The 16,984-nt window shown below is 36.6% G+C and overlaps 1 protein-coding gene across 1 annotated transcript in view; it reads left to right on the top strand.

The window, feature by feature from the left end:
- Nucleotides 1-3,042: 3,042 nt before the first annotated feature.
- The window catches only part of znf507 (zinc finger protein 507), a 59,439-nt gene continuing 45,497 nt past the window's right edge, over nucleotides 3,043-16,984 (top strand). The window contains exon 1 of the mRNA XM_039763168.1: nucleotides 3,043-3,217. The gene's annotated coding sequence lies outside the window, so the exon portion shown is untranslated. The remainder of the gene's footprint in view (nucleotides 3,218-16,984) is intronic.

Below are 16,984 nucleotides of genomic sequence, written 5' to 3' on the forward strand. Positions count from 1 at the left end.
CATAAACTTGCAGAAACTAAGTAATCAAACTGGATTTAGAAATAAGATCTTTCTGTTTATCAACAATTTCAACTGTCTTTCAAAAGATGTAGTTTAAAATGAAGTATAAGCTTGAGATACTTCATAATTTATGTTAGGTAGAATGCCTAGAGGGGGCTGGGCGGTCACATGGCCTTGAACCCCTACAATTTTATTTTTTCTCCAGCCGTATGGAGTTTTTTTTTTCTGTCCTCCCTGGCCATCAGACCTTACTTTTATGCTATGTTAATTAGTGTTCTCTGATTTTAATTCTTACTTTGTCTTTTTTCTCTTTCTTCATCATGTAAAGCACTTTGAGCTACATTATTTGCATGAAAAGTGCTATATAAATAAATGTTGTTGTTGTTGTTGAGGTAGCACCTGTTTTGGTGGTCTAATGTAAATGAGGCAATACTGGGAAGTATGGAATAGGAGGTAGAGTTTTGCAGGAAAAGAAAAAAAGATGCTGCATGTAGCTTTTTCATCACATACGCACACACCAGCAGAATGGAGATATAGAAAAATACAGCAATACTATCCAGCATCAGTCTCATGTGTGGAAATTGTACATTCTCCTGTGTCTGCATGGATTATTCTTCAGTGCTCTACTTTTCCATACACATTTAAATATATATAATTGTAGATTAACTGGGAACTCCTAATGGGCCCAGTATGAGCCTTGTAATAAAGCATCAAGTTAAGTTAGAATTTGTTCTGTTTACAACTAATACATCCTGGATAAGGCCACCTCCTGTGATCTTACCATTGGATAAAGTGACTTTAAAAGTGTTTGAATGATTAAATGTCTAGTATCAGTAGGGAAAAGCAAAAATTTCATTCAGCTGGCAATCCACACACCACTGGCACCACTAATAAACCATGCACAATTGTATGAACATTCCTTCTACTGTCAGAGATGACATATGTCACCCTGACCTGTTAAAATGCTAAGCATTACTTTTAACAGACACCAAACAATCTGACCTGAAAGATGATACATGAGGTTATTGTCTGTTCTGTGGCAGAAGATAGATGCATGATGTAGCAGAGACCACCACAGACAACACAAGTAACTAGAAAAATGAGCTGAAATACACAATTCATAGCTAGCCCAAGATAATGCCAACCAACTATGAGAACTTCTTGATCAATGAACGTGCCTGTTGCTGCTTGATATACCAGCCAGTAGAAGGTATGAGCACTCAGACATTGAACAGGAGATTAAAAATGGCAGCATATAAATAAGCAATAAAATAAATAAATAGTCAGGGTGAAGCAAAAAAAAACAAACTATATTGATGTATCTGAGAGATTTGCCAAGCAGATCAGCACAATTTGTTTACTGATGGTTTACTTTGCAATTCTACCATTAATTCAAATATAAGGAGGTTACCATTTACAGTACAAGACCAAAAAAGAAACAACCTGGGCAGAGTTTGGTTGCTTAAATTACTACTCTTTACCTGTTCAGAAAGATTAGGGCAGAGCTAATTGCGAAACATAGCATGACCATGCAGTTATACCTCAACAACACTCAAAGTAACTTCCTTGTCATCCGCAATGTAAAAAAGATGTTGGAGTTGGTTGTAGCTTTAATGGAGCATCCAAGTGAGACTTTAATAGTCATGACTGTGGAAGATCTCATGAAGCTGATTTTTAAATAAGAATATGGTGGATCCATATTTGCCTTGGAGCAGTAGTAAATAAAATAATGCACACCTACAACTTTTTCTGGGTATATTTCAACAGACATTATGGTGTAATATTAAACTTAAAAATTATAAAGCACCAAGAAGATCCTAATAGAACTGTCCTCATTACCAACTAGCCACCCTGCTGTGCTTTCTCTACACTGTTGGTTTTTTTTTTTTGCAGACACTGACTTTCATCACGAAAAGTTCAAATGTAACCAAAATGAGGATATAAATAAAAAGTCTTGGAACTGTTGCTGTATTTTACGGAACATGCAGATTAGGAGGTACAGACAAAGACCATCATTGGATTAGGTTTTGCATTTACTCAGCTCTCAACTGTGACAATCAAGCAAGAACGTAAGAACATAATGGCTTTTTTTTAGACAAGAAAAGTTCTCAATCTAAAAGACCAGATTTTGAAAAATCTTCAAAGTTATCTTCATGAAGGAAACACACATACAGTATGCAGGATGCTGATAGGGAGTGGAAAAAGCTGTCAAGCAAGAAGATTTAAAAGAAATGGCTGACAGTTCCCAAAGTAATTGACCCAGTATAGTGTGTACCCGGGGCAAAGCTATAGGCACCACCATTCAGAAGCCAGCCCCCATCACACCCCTTTATTAACCATGCCACATTATTCAGAAGAAAGGCCCCTTTCCCCAGGACTTTAGTTTGATCGTCAGTAAATGGAGGACTCTCCTCCCACAGAAACAGTTTATTGCTAGTCCACCCAGTTGCTTCCAGGCCCCGCCACTTTGCAGTCACTCACTACGCAGCTGATGTGTACCATAGCTGATTGCCATGGGCACTAATCCTGAACCTACAATGTGAAAATTGTACAAGTTGAAATTGACTAGAAAGCTGTAGCTGTAATAAATATGTCCCACCAAATCAAGGCACTGGAACACCCCACGATCTTTTATTAGCTGTGGTTCAAAAAATATAAGAACAACACTGCTCTTTTAACAGCCGGGTTTTCCAGCTATTCCCCTCGTACATGTCCTACACACCTGATGAACGTGTACCTGGAAGGTCCGCTACAATATATTTATCGATCTTTTTTCTCAACACGTCGTTCCATCCATTTTTAAACTACTTATTCACATCCCATGTTTTACGTATGGAAGCATATCTAATCCACATCGGCTTTGATAAACACGAATGTGTACAAAATAAGAAAAAAAACATTTTTTGGTTTTCAGTCACCAAAAAAAAACGGTGACGATGAATCGCCAACAGCTGTAACATACCAGCCCACGTCACGCATGCGCGTTATTTGAAAACTGGCACAGGTGCAGTAAAGACCTCACGTTCCTTTCTGATCACCTGATCTAGTTCAAAGTGTGTCACGTGACTTTCTCTCCATCGCCGCCATTTTGAGAGCAATGTGTGCATGTATGTGTGTTGAAGAGTTTCAAGATTTTTTTTATGTAACACCAAATGGAAGGAGCAAAGTTTACTGTTTGCAGAGGACAAAGATCAATAAGAATTGCTTGACTAGTGAAGTAAGTAATGCATGTAAACAACATTAACTCATTCGAGCCCTTGGCACGTAATAAAAAAAGAAAAGGTGTTAATAGTTAAAGGTTTGCGATCGCTAAATGACTCGTGTAAGCCCGTATGTGAATGTGTCTTTTGCCCTTGCCCACATTATTATTAGTTTCTCTTTGCTGTACACATAAATAAGTATATAGGCATTATTTGAATTGTTTCTCTCTCTACAACCACGTATTTGTGGATGATAGCTCGAGGACAGTTTAAGAGCGTTGGCTTCGCTGTTTCAGATTTGCTCCTGTTTTCAGTTTCCCAAAATGTTGTTTGGAGGTTTAGGTCTTGCAGGCTTTCTAAGTGGGGAATGACCTGACAGTGTTTATGTGAAAGGGGAAAAAATGTCAACGCAGAATTCTAGCATCATGAAGCGAAGTTGTAAACATCTTTGTGTTTTATTAGTTTGAAATGTTACACCTGGACCTTAATAGAAAGGCGAAATGCATTACGTAAATGCTGTTAAAATTGTTGCATTTAAGGTAATGCAAGATCTTGAAGTTGAGTAATCATTTTCAGATTTAATAAGATCTACACAACCTTTTCCACTTTTAATAATATGTTAAGTCATTCTTTTGAATATTTTATAGTGAATATGTATGACTCTGGAATGATTCACATACTTAGTAAAATGAATTGTACATGCTTAGTGACTTAAAGCGTATACCTCGTTTCATAATTGCCGTAATATTTAAAAGATTTCTTTATTTTTTCATTAGTCAGTGAAAATGACAAACGTATTTTGCTAAAGTTCTATAATAATGCATATAACTGTCTACAAGTAAAAAAATATATATTTCAACGGTCACAAACATTTGCTTGAAGTAAAAGATATAAAGTCAGTCAAATTAAAATGACACTATTAATCATTTTGAGTACGGTGAAATAACTCGAGTTTAAAAGTGCTGTTTATATTAAGTTCTTGCATTATTATTTTCACCAAAGTTGTATGATTTTGCATTTGTAAATTGACCCCTATGTTTAAATATTACTTTTACGTGTGAAGCGTCTTTGCAGTTGCCTGGCACCCTATCCGGTTTTGCATTGCCTACAGTGCTTCAGGGATAGGCTCTGGCCTTTTATGACCATGAATTGGAGTAAGTGGGTGTGATAATGGTAGAATGGGCCAGCTGGATTGTTTAAAGCTGTCTAATATATTTAAAACATTCTTAACAGTAAAACTTTTTTTTTTTTTAAATGATTGATTTCTAGATTACAGAGCTGACTTTAAATGAGCATAAGTGACTATACTTTTAACTAAGCTTGTATGTGATTCATAAGAAAATGGTGTTGTTTTTTTAAGGAGCCATATTAAATACATATTTTGTTTATTTATATAAATATGTAACACACACACTACCAGTCAAAAGTTTTGACACACCCAGAGATGCTCTTGTTTTTGATGGAAACTGGTCCCTTTTCATCAAGATATCTTTAATTTTACTTAAAAATATGGGCAAGACATTACTAATATTGATATTGGGTGTTACTGCTTGAAATGATCGATTTTCAATTTATTATTAATTTATGAATATGTCATGGCCACCCTGTACACTGGTACTGTGGGTGCTGTGCAGAGTGGAGACAGAACCTCAGCATTTTTCCCAGTTGATTCTGGGGTTCGTCAAGGGGGTGTTCTTGCACCCACTCTGTTCAGTGCTTGCATGGACTGGGTTTTGGGCAAGGTTGTGGGGGATCTGTTGGTGAAGGAAAGATATACTGATCTTGATTTTGCCAATGATGCTGGAGACTCTGATCAGGGCTTGCCAGTGTCCTAGATAAAAACCAAGATCAAGGCCTTCAGTGACCTCTTGGGCACACCGACCAACAGAGTGTCTGTCTGCAGAGAGATTAGCAACCTTGTCAAAAGGTTTGCTTATCTCAGTAGCGATATTCATGTCCTGGTGACTCTTACTGTGAAGACAGATGGATCAGGAGAGCGAGTGGCAGGTCATGAGTTCACTGGAAAAGGGTGTGTGATGCTCCCAGTATCTCTCCAAAAGGACGAAGGTCCAAGTCTTTGAGTCCTGGTGCTATATGGTTGCGAGACATGGATGGTTTCCAGTGACCTGAGATGAAGACTGGACTTCTTCAGTACTGTGTCTCTTCACTGGTTTGACTTTTTGTCGAATGAGCAGTTGCTCACGCAGTCCCAACTGAAGCACATTACCTGCGTTGTGAGGGAGCGTCAGTTATGGCACTACAGCCATGAGGCGCGATTCCCCAAGGATGATTTGGCACTTGGGATGTATGTGGCCGGACCAGGCCAGGGGGATGCCTACATAACACCTGGCTGTGTTAAACAGATGGTCATTTCAGAGGGGGAGGGGGGAAACTTTACCACATGTCTGCCTGGGGGATTGCCAACCAGGATCCCAAGCTGTTTTATGGTGGTGTTGGTGTGGCAATGCTCTGTACTGTTGCATGCTCCCCAACCTGACCTGATATGAATGCTAAACCCCTTTTTCAGGAGTCATTCTCTCATTGTTCTAATAGAAAGTCTCTCATCCTTAATTAATGATTTTAAATGCTAATTAGTTATTAGTAAAACCTTTATAATTTCATTAGCACCATGGAATCTTATTCTGTTCACTTGGTTTGCAAGGTACAGGCAATCCTACTTCTGGGTTCAAAAATGGCCAAACTAAAATAGCTTTCTCAAGAAACATGTCAGTCTTATGTTTTTGTGCAGAGTGATGGTTAGTGTATGTGACAGATTGCCAAGAAACTGAAGGTGTCAATGTCTTGAGAGAATAGGGCAATCTGGATTTAACCAGGATAGGAAAAGAAATGGGAGTCACAGATATATGAATACGTCAGAGAAGGGAATCAGAGTGTGTAGTTTGAGAAGTAAATACCTTAATAAATAAATACCAGATCCTCGTTTGGCTTCTTCATTAATACACTCCAAATACTGGTGTCATCTGAATTAAAGATAAGATAACTTTGGTACTCTGGTGTGAGAGACAGAGCTTCAAAGAAAAAGCCATACAGCATTTGGAAATTGGCAAATACAAAGAAAAGATTAAAATGAGGAAAAGAACACAGCCATTGATAAGTCATGTTTCCTTACAAAGATTAGCATTTAAACATGATTAAGGATAAGCTAAGGGAGGTTACCATTAGGATACAGAAAAAATGGCTGTTGAAAGTGGGGCTTTGCAGTCACAGGTGAATAATAAATTAAAAAGTCGGTAATTTCAAGCAGTACTAGCCATTAGAAATACTAGTTATACTCAGATGTATTTTTAAATTGGTTTAATGATATATTCATAAAAAAGGGTTTGAATTTCTATCAAAAATATAGTAAAAAGTCAAGCAAAATAACAATACACAATTCTTCTTTTTCGATAATAAAAAATACTTTTTTAATCTATCCTTTCATAAATTAACACTTTTTATACTATTTTCCGATAACCTACAAATCTTAGTTCCAAGAAACATCCTGAACAGATGACACTGTCATGCTTTTGTGTAATTATAGCTGGTGTCCTATTACATGACTAGTGAGATGATAACTAACTTGACGACTGCAGTTGCTGATCTTGTGACATAAGCTTTACCTGACACTCTGGCTACATTAGACTATTTTTCTTGCAAGTTTCAGTTGTACCTTTCATTTACATAAACGTAATGTGTCAGAGGCAGTTGGTGATTCGCTCCTAGTAAACTGATTGCCTAATGTGACATATCCAGCAACTTCCTCTGATAAAATTAAACATTTATGCATGTTTCTATTATAGAAGTTTTATGGAAGATATTGTGGACATAAAATTTGGAATAAACATGGATTTTACAAAATAAGTTGATATGGGATAACATTAAATTTCTTGCCTTTTTTACTGCTTTCAATTTAATATCATTCAGAGAGTGATTTAAAAATTGCAGATTTGTTTTTATTTGCATTTTAAATATTGTTACCTTTTTGGGAATTTTGGTTTTAAGTTTTTAGTTGGTTTTAAGAATTTTATTTTTTAAGTTGTTTTCTTTGTATTTGTAATAGGTAAATAATGTGCACAAATACTGTAATGGTTTGGTTTTTGCTAATTTTCTGGTAGTGGTTATTCTGACAGCAAATTGTAGGGAGCTAGAGCTTACGTTAGCAGAATTGTGTGTAGGTAGGGCTGGGTGATAATGGGGAAAAAAATCTTAACACAATAAATTTTCACATTAGTCAGTATTGATATGATATAAATCAAATCACTGTTTCTGTCAAACGTAAAGGCTCCTTTTTACTCCTAAGTGAGATATGAAGATATAATTTTAATTATGGTTTAAATATTTATTTTCTATCAAAAATTTTAAAGTGAAAAATGTACTGTAGAAAATTATACAAATGCATTTCAAATAAATAAAATAGGTATGTAATAAACTGAAATCTTAATTCTGACCAGTCAAAAGCTTTGTTACAGAAGAACACAAACAAAATGCACAGCTAAATTCTTTGGTGAATTCCAAATAAGTAATTCATAATTTTAAAAAATCTGAAGACTGACCAGTCTAAAGTTTTCATGTTTTACAGGAGATCCCAAAGTAAATTCTTCAGAGAGTTCCAAATAAATAGATGTTAATTTGAAGTAAAATCTCAAAAAACTACCCCTATACTATATCCTTTCCTTTATATAGATTCACATTGTTTTATATGGTTTGGAAACAAACCCAGAAATAGACAAAAACATTCTGTATATATACTATACAAATTCAAGCAGAAAAGTGACACATTCACTCAGTTGTGGTCAGTTTGTGCTCCAAAGCACAAAAAAGGCACAAGAAATCCACATTTGTGCAGCACTTACTTGGGTTGGGACTGTGAAGTCTTGCATTGTGCGTGCTATAAAGGATAGCACTGCTTCAGATGATACAAACGATTAGTGGTATTAACTGTCTTTGTGGGAACATGCTTATGACATAATTTGCTTCTCGTTGCAAATTTAACCTGAATATCTCCACACTAGTGAATTCCACTGACCCTTCTTTTCATTCATATCCTTGTTTTTTGTGCCTTGGGCTATGTTGGGGTATCTTCTTTGGTAACTTATTTATCTATTTTGTTTTCACTGACATTTTCTGTCATTTTCTCTTTTATCTTGCTCCCACTCCTTACGTACTGTTGTTTACGGCTGCTGTACTCCAAACATTAGCACGTGCTGCTGCTACTGCGCTTTCTGCTGTGGGGATCATCCTAATGTGATGTGGCTGTAACTCTACTCCAGCCACGTGGTTCGTTTGGCATGGTACTATTCTCTATCATTGGCTTTCCCTGTTATCTGTGAAAACAAGGATGGAATGAGTTCTGTTGACTTGTATTGACCATGTTTTATATTTCTTTTCAGGAAAAGTTACGTCGCGACAATCCTCTTTCTAACCTGGGGGAAATTTGATTGTTCTTCTTTTTGGGAAATCCATTTTCACAAGCAGAATTCATAGATATGTGGACTATTTTGAAGGGTCACATCATCATGACAAAAAATGGACATTGTTCCTGCTTCCTTGTTTAATCCTTTTGTGATATTCATATTTTTGTTACTCGGCTGGTGTTCACGGGTCCGGTAGACCCACAGTGTTTTGGCTTTGTAAAGCAATGAAAACACTATTTTATGTTAAAATACTTCTGTTGACTCAATCTCAAACAATATATATGGTAAATATGTTTAATATTACTGTTTGCCTCAGATCACGTTTATCAAGAAAAGTGCTCTTCCATTCTTATGATAAAATGTGAGTTTTGTGTAGAAATCCATAATAATTGAGACCAATCCATTTTAAAGGACATGTCCAAAATATTAAAAAGTATTACAAGAGGCTAGATTTTGTGGTCCCATACAGTATGCTCATGAGTACCACATATTTTTCCTTTACTTGGGATGTCTGCTTATGTGGGATCTCTCTATTGTTCTTACCATTGTCAGCTTTATTTTCAGAAGTTTCTGTACCAGATAGTGTGAAGTAAATAAAAAAAATTGTCACATATGATGTTATGACCATGAAGCCCGTGTCGTGTCCAGGACAGCCCTCATCCCTTGTTTTTTTCTCAGGGGCTCCTCCATCAGGCTTCCCAGTATATACCTGAATGTTCTATGCATATGATGAAGCAGCATCACTGTCAGCCCAGATCTTGATTCCATATTTTGTAGATATAGACCGCATTACTGCTTAAAAGGGCACTTGGCCCTAAATGGTATAAGCTCCTTATCAACAGTAATGTTGGGCCCAGGGTTGTAGCACAGGGAAAGGTGTTCTAGCCAGTTGTTCCACACTGACCTGATTGCAGTTAGCTTGTCTCTCTGTTGTTGGGCTGTTCTGATGTTTCAGTTATCAAAGTGGATAATGCTAGAAGTATTGTTTCCACATTTACAGGGATTCAGTGTATTCCTCATTGGATCAAAAACAGAAGCAAGAATAAGAAGCCCAAAGTATACATGTAAATTAGTTTGGTCAATTTTCTTCAACTTCCAAAGACCACCTGATGTCTTGCACATAAGTAGCAACCACCTGTTTTGGCCTTGGCTGTATCTTTTATTTCATTGGTAACAAGGCAAGGTGGCTCATTTCTTGGGCAAGAATTCAATGTCATCCATGTTTCCTCTTCAATCTTAGAGTTAGTGGGAAATGTGAAAGTCAATAAGCCTTGCACCTTGGTAGCCTGTAATAATAGAGGTCTGTTGATTTTCAGTATCGGATAGACATTCTTCCCTCGTATGCAAGAAAAAGAAAACAAGAGAAGGACACAAAGAAGCATACTTGTACTGTCGTGATGTGATGTCAGTCTTTGCAGTGGTGACTTTAAATGTATCACAACAATAACATGTACTAAAGCTGCATCAGTACAGCAGTTTACACTAATATACAGTACTGTGTGTGTATGTGTGTGTGTGTGTATATATATATATATATATATATATATATATATATATATATATATATAAATAAAATACATACTGCTCAAAAGAATTAAAGGAACACTTTTTAATCAGAGTATAGCATAATGTCAATGAAACTTTATTAATATGGTCAGTTAAGTAGCAGAGGGGGTTGTTAATCAGTTTCAGCTGCTGTGGTGTTAATGAAATTAACAACAGATGCACTAGAGGGGGGCAACAATGAGATGACCCCAAAACAGGAATGGTTTAACGGGTGGAGGCCACTGACATTTTTCCCTCATCTTTTCTGACTGTTTCTTCACTAGTTTTGCATTTGGCTACAGTCAGTGTCACTACTGGTAGCATGAGGTGATACCTGGACCCTACAGAGGTTGCACAGGTAGTCCAACTTCTCCAGGATGGCACATCAATACGTGTCATTGCCAGAAGGTTTGCTGTGTCTCCCTGCACAGTCTCCAGGGCATGGAGGAGATTCTATGAGACAAGCAGTTACTCTAGGAGAGCTGGATAGGGCCATAGAAGGTCCATAACCCATCAGCAGGACCAGTATCTGCTCTTTTGGGCAAGGAGGAACAGAATAAGCACTGCCAGAGCCCTACAAAATGACCTCCAGCAGGCCACTGGTGTGAATGTCTCTGACCAAGCAACCAGAAAGACTTCATGAGGGTGACCCAAGGGCCCCATGTCCTCTAATGGGCCCTGAGCTCACTGCCCAGCAGCATGCAGCTTGATTGGCATTCGCCATAGAATACCAGAATTGGCAGATGCACCACTGGTACCCTGTGCTTTTTACAGATGAGAGCAGGTTCACCCTGAGCACGTGACAGAAGTGAAAGGGTCTGGAGAAGCCATGGAGAACATTATGCTGCCTGTAACATCATTCAGCATGAGCAGTTTGGTGGTGGGTTAATGATTGTCTGGGGAGGCATATCCATGGAGGGTCACACAGACCGCTACAGGCTTGACAAAGGCACCTTGGCTGCCATTAGGTATCAGGATGAAATCCTTGGACCCATTGTCAGACCCTATGCTGGTACAGTGGCTCCTGGTGCACGACAGTTCCTGGCCTCATGTGGTGAGAGTATGCAGGCAGTTCCTGGAGGATGATGGAATTGATACCATTGACTGGCCACCACACTTTCCTGACCTAAATCCAATAGAACACCTCTGGGACATTATGTTTTGGTCCATCCAATGCCACCAGGTTGCACCTCAGACTGTCCAGGAGCTCAGTGATGCCCTGGTCCAGATCTGGGAGGAGATCCCCCACAACACCATCTGTCATCTCATTAGAAGCATGCACCGATGTTGTCAGGCATATATACAAGAACACAGGGGCCATACAAAGTGCTGCGTACAATTTTGAGTTGCTGCAATTAAATTTTGGCAAAATGGACTAGCCTGCCCCATAGTTTTTTCACTCTGATTTTTGGGGCGCCTTTGAATTCAGGGCTCTGTAGGTTGATCATTTTCATTTCCATCAAACGATGTGGCATCCTTTCGCTCCTAACACATTACCCAGTCTATATCAGTATAGATATCCAGGAGGATTTCTTTTTCCCATTGAGATCTGATGTGTTTTCAAAGTGTTCCTTTAATTTTTGAGCAGTTTATATATATATATATATATATATATATACACACACCTTTCCTACTGTATATGTCAACGTTTTAGTATTTACATGTTTCTGTTAAACATAGTAACATTTTTTTCTTATTTTATAAAAATAATCAATTACTTTGGTTTTTTAATCCAGGTATAAATATAATGCTGAGGAGGCCACCTAGAAAAAAATAATAAAAAATAAAAATTATATTTTTTTTGTTTTTGATGTACTTTTTTTTCGTATCAGTAATTGTATGAAAATCATTCATCTTGAGACAAACTAATATTAAATAAGTTAAAAGCGGTCGGGATTGCCCTTCCGTCCCGTGAGTGCTATGCAGGCGTGGAGTTTCACACACGCCCCGTCCATTTTGCAATGCACGATGGGATTTGTAGTTTCGTTTTTCCAGGTAAAAGATGATTTTCAACTCCAGACTGTGCGATATCTTTTTCTTTCTTACTATATAAAAGCGTTCGGGATTGTCCTTCCGTCCTGTGAGTGGAAAGCATAGCGGTATTCCGCTTATCACAGACTTACTACTTGCAGCATGCGGTACGAAGCGACATGATGTGAGCAGAGTTCTGGTGCTCCCATCGTTCCCTTGCTTTTGTGCACAATATAGAAAAAAAGTTTAAATTTCATCACAAAAATAACACTACGAGTATTAAAGTAATACCGCTCAAATGCAATATAACCAAATTAATGAGTTTGTATAAAATATCAAATTGGTCTACATATTGAATTGCCTTAAGAAGTGATCAACTTAAAAGTCTGTCGCCTTAAAAGGTGGGTGAGCCTAGTTAAATAAGAATATCTGATGTTTTCCTTTCCCTTTATGTATGATGTATATAAGAGCAAGCATTATCAAAAATATTACCAAACAGATGAGATCCAATAAAAATATATATATTTCAAAAGAATATTAAACTGCATATACTGTAGTAAACAATAAAGAAGCACTATCTTACCAGATCTCAGGGTTCCAGGGTTGCTTTCTCATATAGTTAACTTTAAAATTGGAGCAACTACAGTATTCACAGTAATAAAATCCACATTCAGATGACACAGGCATGTTGATCTAAAAAATCACATACATACCATGACAAATATTCGTAAACTTGTTTTGTATCAGCTCACCAATCTGTAATGTGTGGCATGTTTTAACAGCTAAATTGTTGACATGCAACTAATAGCGGCATCAGGCAGGCATTGTATCTCCACATTGAAAATCTTACTGCATATATGCAGCCAAAACCTTCTAAAGTACAAACATTAGTAACGGTTATTTTGTTAGTTTGTATTTTGGTTTTATAATCTGTTAACTAATTGACTATGAATCGCTTAAAGCATTAATGTCACACAAAGGCAAGTAAACATTGCATCTAACTAAATGCTGTGCTGTAATAAACATCCAAAAAGGTTATTTTTAGAGAAATGAACACTGCAGTGCCCATTTGCACAAGTTGGTATTAGTCTTTAAAATTGTAATCCTTCATTACTTTAAAATGACATAAGATTTCTAAATTGGTTATCTAGCAAAAAATAACATGCATAATAGTTTGATCCAGGAATGAAACTTTTAAGTACAAACACAAAAGCAGAACTGGTATTTCCCAGTGGTTAGACTTTAATAGCTCATTTCTTAGTGTTCATAGTGTAAGAGTGAGGGGGGGAAAAAAAGTTAGTACATAATCTCATATGTTCATTAATTTCTCTTTGGTTTGTTTGGTTTGGTTTCTGGAATGTAATACCTTGTATATGATTTTTTTCTTTAAGGACTCTTATTTTGTTTTCATGTTTTCTCATTTCACTCCAGTTTATTTCAACATCTAACTGTGAAAGTTTTATTTTGGTTCTAAATTTAAAAAATTTAGAAATGAAGATGTGTGAATTCACTGTTTATCAAATTACAGTCTGTCCCCATGGGTGGAAACAGATTGTTACCTAATGTAAACAACTTAATTGTGGAGTATACTAGGGAAAGTAGCATGGGATATGAGACATCTTATTTATAATTTATAATATTTATAATTTTAGAGATGGAAATGTATTTTTGTTTCTGATTTATGTATTTTACAACTTATTTTATGAGTAATAATACCATATCTTTTTGAGGCAATTTATTAACATGTAAATTATTTATTAAACTTAGCAGTAATAGTGTTTTTAGCTTAATTGATTAAAGGTCAGATTTATTTATCTAAAACATAACTGCCTTTTTCAATTCAGTTGCAAAATCTAAAAATACTGGTATGGTAATTTATGAGCATTCTTTTTGTAACCGAATGGGTGGAGTGGTGGCTCTGAGGCTAGGGATCTGCACTGGCATTCGGAAGGTTGCTGGTTCGAATCCCGTAAAATGCCATAAGGGTCTCTGTTCTGTTGGGCCCTTGAGCAAGGCCCTTAACCTGCAATTGCTCTGTCTTGGGTATGACGTTAATCTGCATCCACCCTGCATGTAGGCCCTCCAACCTGCAGGGAAAAACTTGGGTTGGTGGCAAAATTGGCACTCCAGCCACCATAAAAAAAACCTCACACTGTTCCACTACATTTGAACTAGTGTGGTGCTGAGGTATCGCCCTAATCTGGATCCTGAGATGGTTTGTTGTGTGGTGGGTGCGTCAATACACTGTATCAGTGCGTGCTCCTAACCTCTCTCTTTTTTTAACAGCAGTTTTCAAAATACTACCAAAAATATATAGTAATATGTTTCGAAAGAAATTGTTCAAGATTAAATTTGCTGTGATAATATGAATTAAGGGTTTTTAAATCTAAAATAAAAGAACATTACATTGTAATACGTTAAAAGTAAATTATTTTATATTACCAAATGATGGAGCTTAAGAGAAATTTCAAATATGTAAAGCTGCTGCATCCAATAAAACTTTATTGTTGAATTATTGATTTAATCCTGTTAAATAAATGGAATTCTTCTGATGGGAAAAAGTATAGCTCAACCCTATGTAATTGCAAAGCAGGTTTTCTTGCAATGCACTTTCCCTGTATAGAGTATTTAGACACTGAGCTAAGAATATAATGCATAAAAGTATGTTTGACAGATGTCTCAGGGTTGTTTTGTCCAGTATACATCCAAAGAGGCTAATATGGGTCTTTTGATATATCAGAGGTCTCAAAAGCAAAGTACCAATTCTGAGTTGAGGGGAAGACTTAACATGGCTAAGGGAGTTCTGTACCTGGAGGAATCTTGTGCGATATATTCTTTTATAATATAGTGTGTTTTCTGTGGAGATATGTTCTGAAAATGCATTCAGGCAAGAAATTGACTGTGTTGTTTACCTTTGGGCATTTTATACTTTCAGGGCATGTGGTAGTAGCTACATTGTCATGCGTACAGAGTACATGGAAATTCTTACACATCCTACTAGCAAGCAACATGTTTCTGTTTTTTTGCTGGTATCCGACAGGATAGACTCTGGTCTCCAGTGATCCTGCTTTTGATTAATTGGGTTTATATTGAGAATGTTGGGTATATTGCATTTTTTTTTGTTCAGTAAGGTTTTATCCTTTCAGAACAATCCATTTTATTACATCTCAAGGCATCAGCAGTGTGTTTTGGGGTATTCCTTATTTTGTATGTTGACCTTCAAGTAGTATTAATACAGTATATTTTGAGTTAATAACAAAAGAGTAAAATACAAAGCAATTACCAGCTTTGTATTGTACAAAATAAAAATTGCAAGAAGATAGCACACTGGGAGTGCAACACAAAGTTCAGTTCTTTTACAGTGTAAATGATCATGTTGTTGTTTCTCCAGTTTTAATCTGATGATGTTAGTACAGCTATGGAAAAGTGTTTACATTTTTTTGGCAACAACATATATTGGAGCTTTGGATTTCCACAGTCATCCCCATTATGCTGATGCAAATGGAGAAGTGGTCTTTGTGGTTTTGGTTAGCACACAGCTTGACTTTTTGTTTAACATGCAGCATGATCTGAAAACAAAAGAAAATAACTTATACACAATAAATACAGTGATAAAATCATCCTTAATGAATAACTTAAAGAAACAGATCATTCTTTTACATGCTGTTAAGGCTGTCCTGGTATAGAATTCTTAATACTGAAACTATGGGATGAAGTTTGTATGGAATTCTGCTGGCCTTTTTGGGGATTTTGATTGTAGAACTGCTGTTGTCTTGAAGACCGGCTTTCCATTTTAGCTGCACAATTTCACTAGATGTGAATTTCACAACTTTTTTCTTTCCCCCAATTATTATAGACCTATTTTTCTATTCATTAACCTGAATATCCAGGAATGTGCTGTGTGGGAATTTTTGCCAAGTTGTGGTGTTTTGAAATGTGTGCCTTGACACCACAAAGTTTCTTCCAGGTAGGGGTAGAAATATGCGTTTCATTGTGTACTGAAGAGCGCCTGTCAAACTTCAGCTTTTTATTTCAGGCAAGCGAACTAGGTGCAAATCCTGCAGAAAATAGTGATAGAGCACTAACTTTTTTTTTTTTTTAAAGTCATTTTTCTTTTATGGTCTTCTGGTTTTAGGATAAATTGGGCATTGCCATTTTAGGAATGGGAATGAAATAAAGGATATGTTTTAGTAAGGCTATCCAACAGCATCTGTGCTTTAGGCAAAATCTTTGACACGATTTTTTTCCTTTGGTCCTGTTTGTCTTTTCAGGGGCTTAAATTTTGTTGTAGGGTTGCCTGCATCCTGCCTATTATTCAGAAATCTCTATTATTTAAGTTTAATAAACTTGGAAAATCCCACAGTGCTTTTATGATAGACTTTAATTTTTGCCAATTTTATGCAATTACAGAATTAGTTGATATATTAAAATACACGATTTTTACATGCTTTGACAGTGCAATGACGTGAACAATCAACTGCCAGTTGAATGAGTGGTGAGCTTATGCTTTTTAACACCGCACCATACACCGCTACATTAAAAGAATGAAAGCTTCACGTTCTCCTTGGTTTATTATAAACATTTCCACTGCTTGTCCAGGCATCCATTATTTTTAACCAGCGTTTAAGGTTCAGAGTTGCTGGGGAACTAGTGCCTATCCATTTTGCCCACAACACAGGGTTAAAACTTGGATCTCACATACATCATTTCTAAATAAAATCTGTTAATGTCTCCAGGCATATTGGCTCATCATAAACGGGGAACACAAATTCTCACTGGGTTGAGGTTTTTTTTTTTTTTTTTTCTTGATTTTAATATAGGGCTTTTGACCACTAAATGATGGAGAGGTGGATC

Source organism: Polypterus senegalus, chromosome 9, assembly GCF_016835505.1.
Source record: "Polypterus senegalus isolate Bchr_013 chromosome 9, ASM1683550v1, whole genome shotgun sequence".
NCBI lineage: Eukaryota > Metazoa > Chordata > Cladistia > Polypteriformes > Polypteridae > Polypterus > Polypterus senegalus.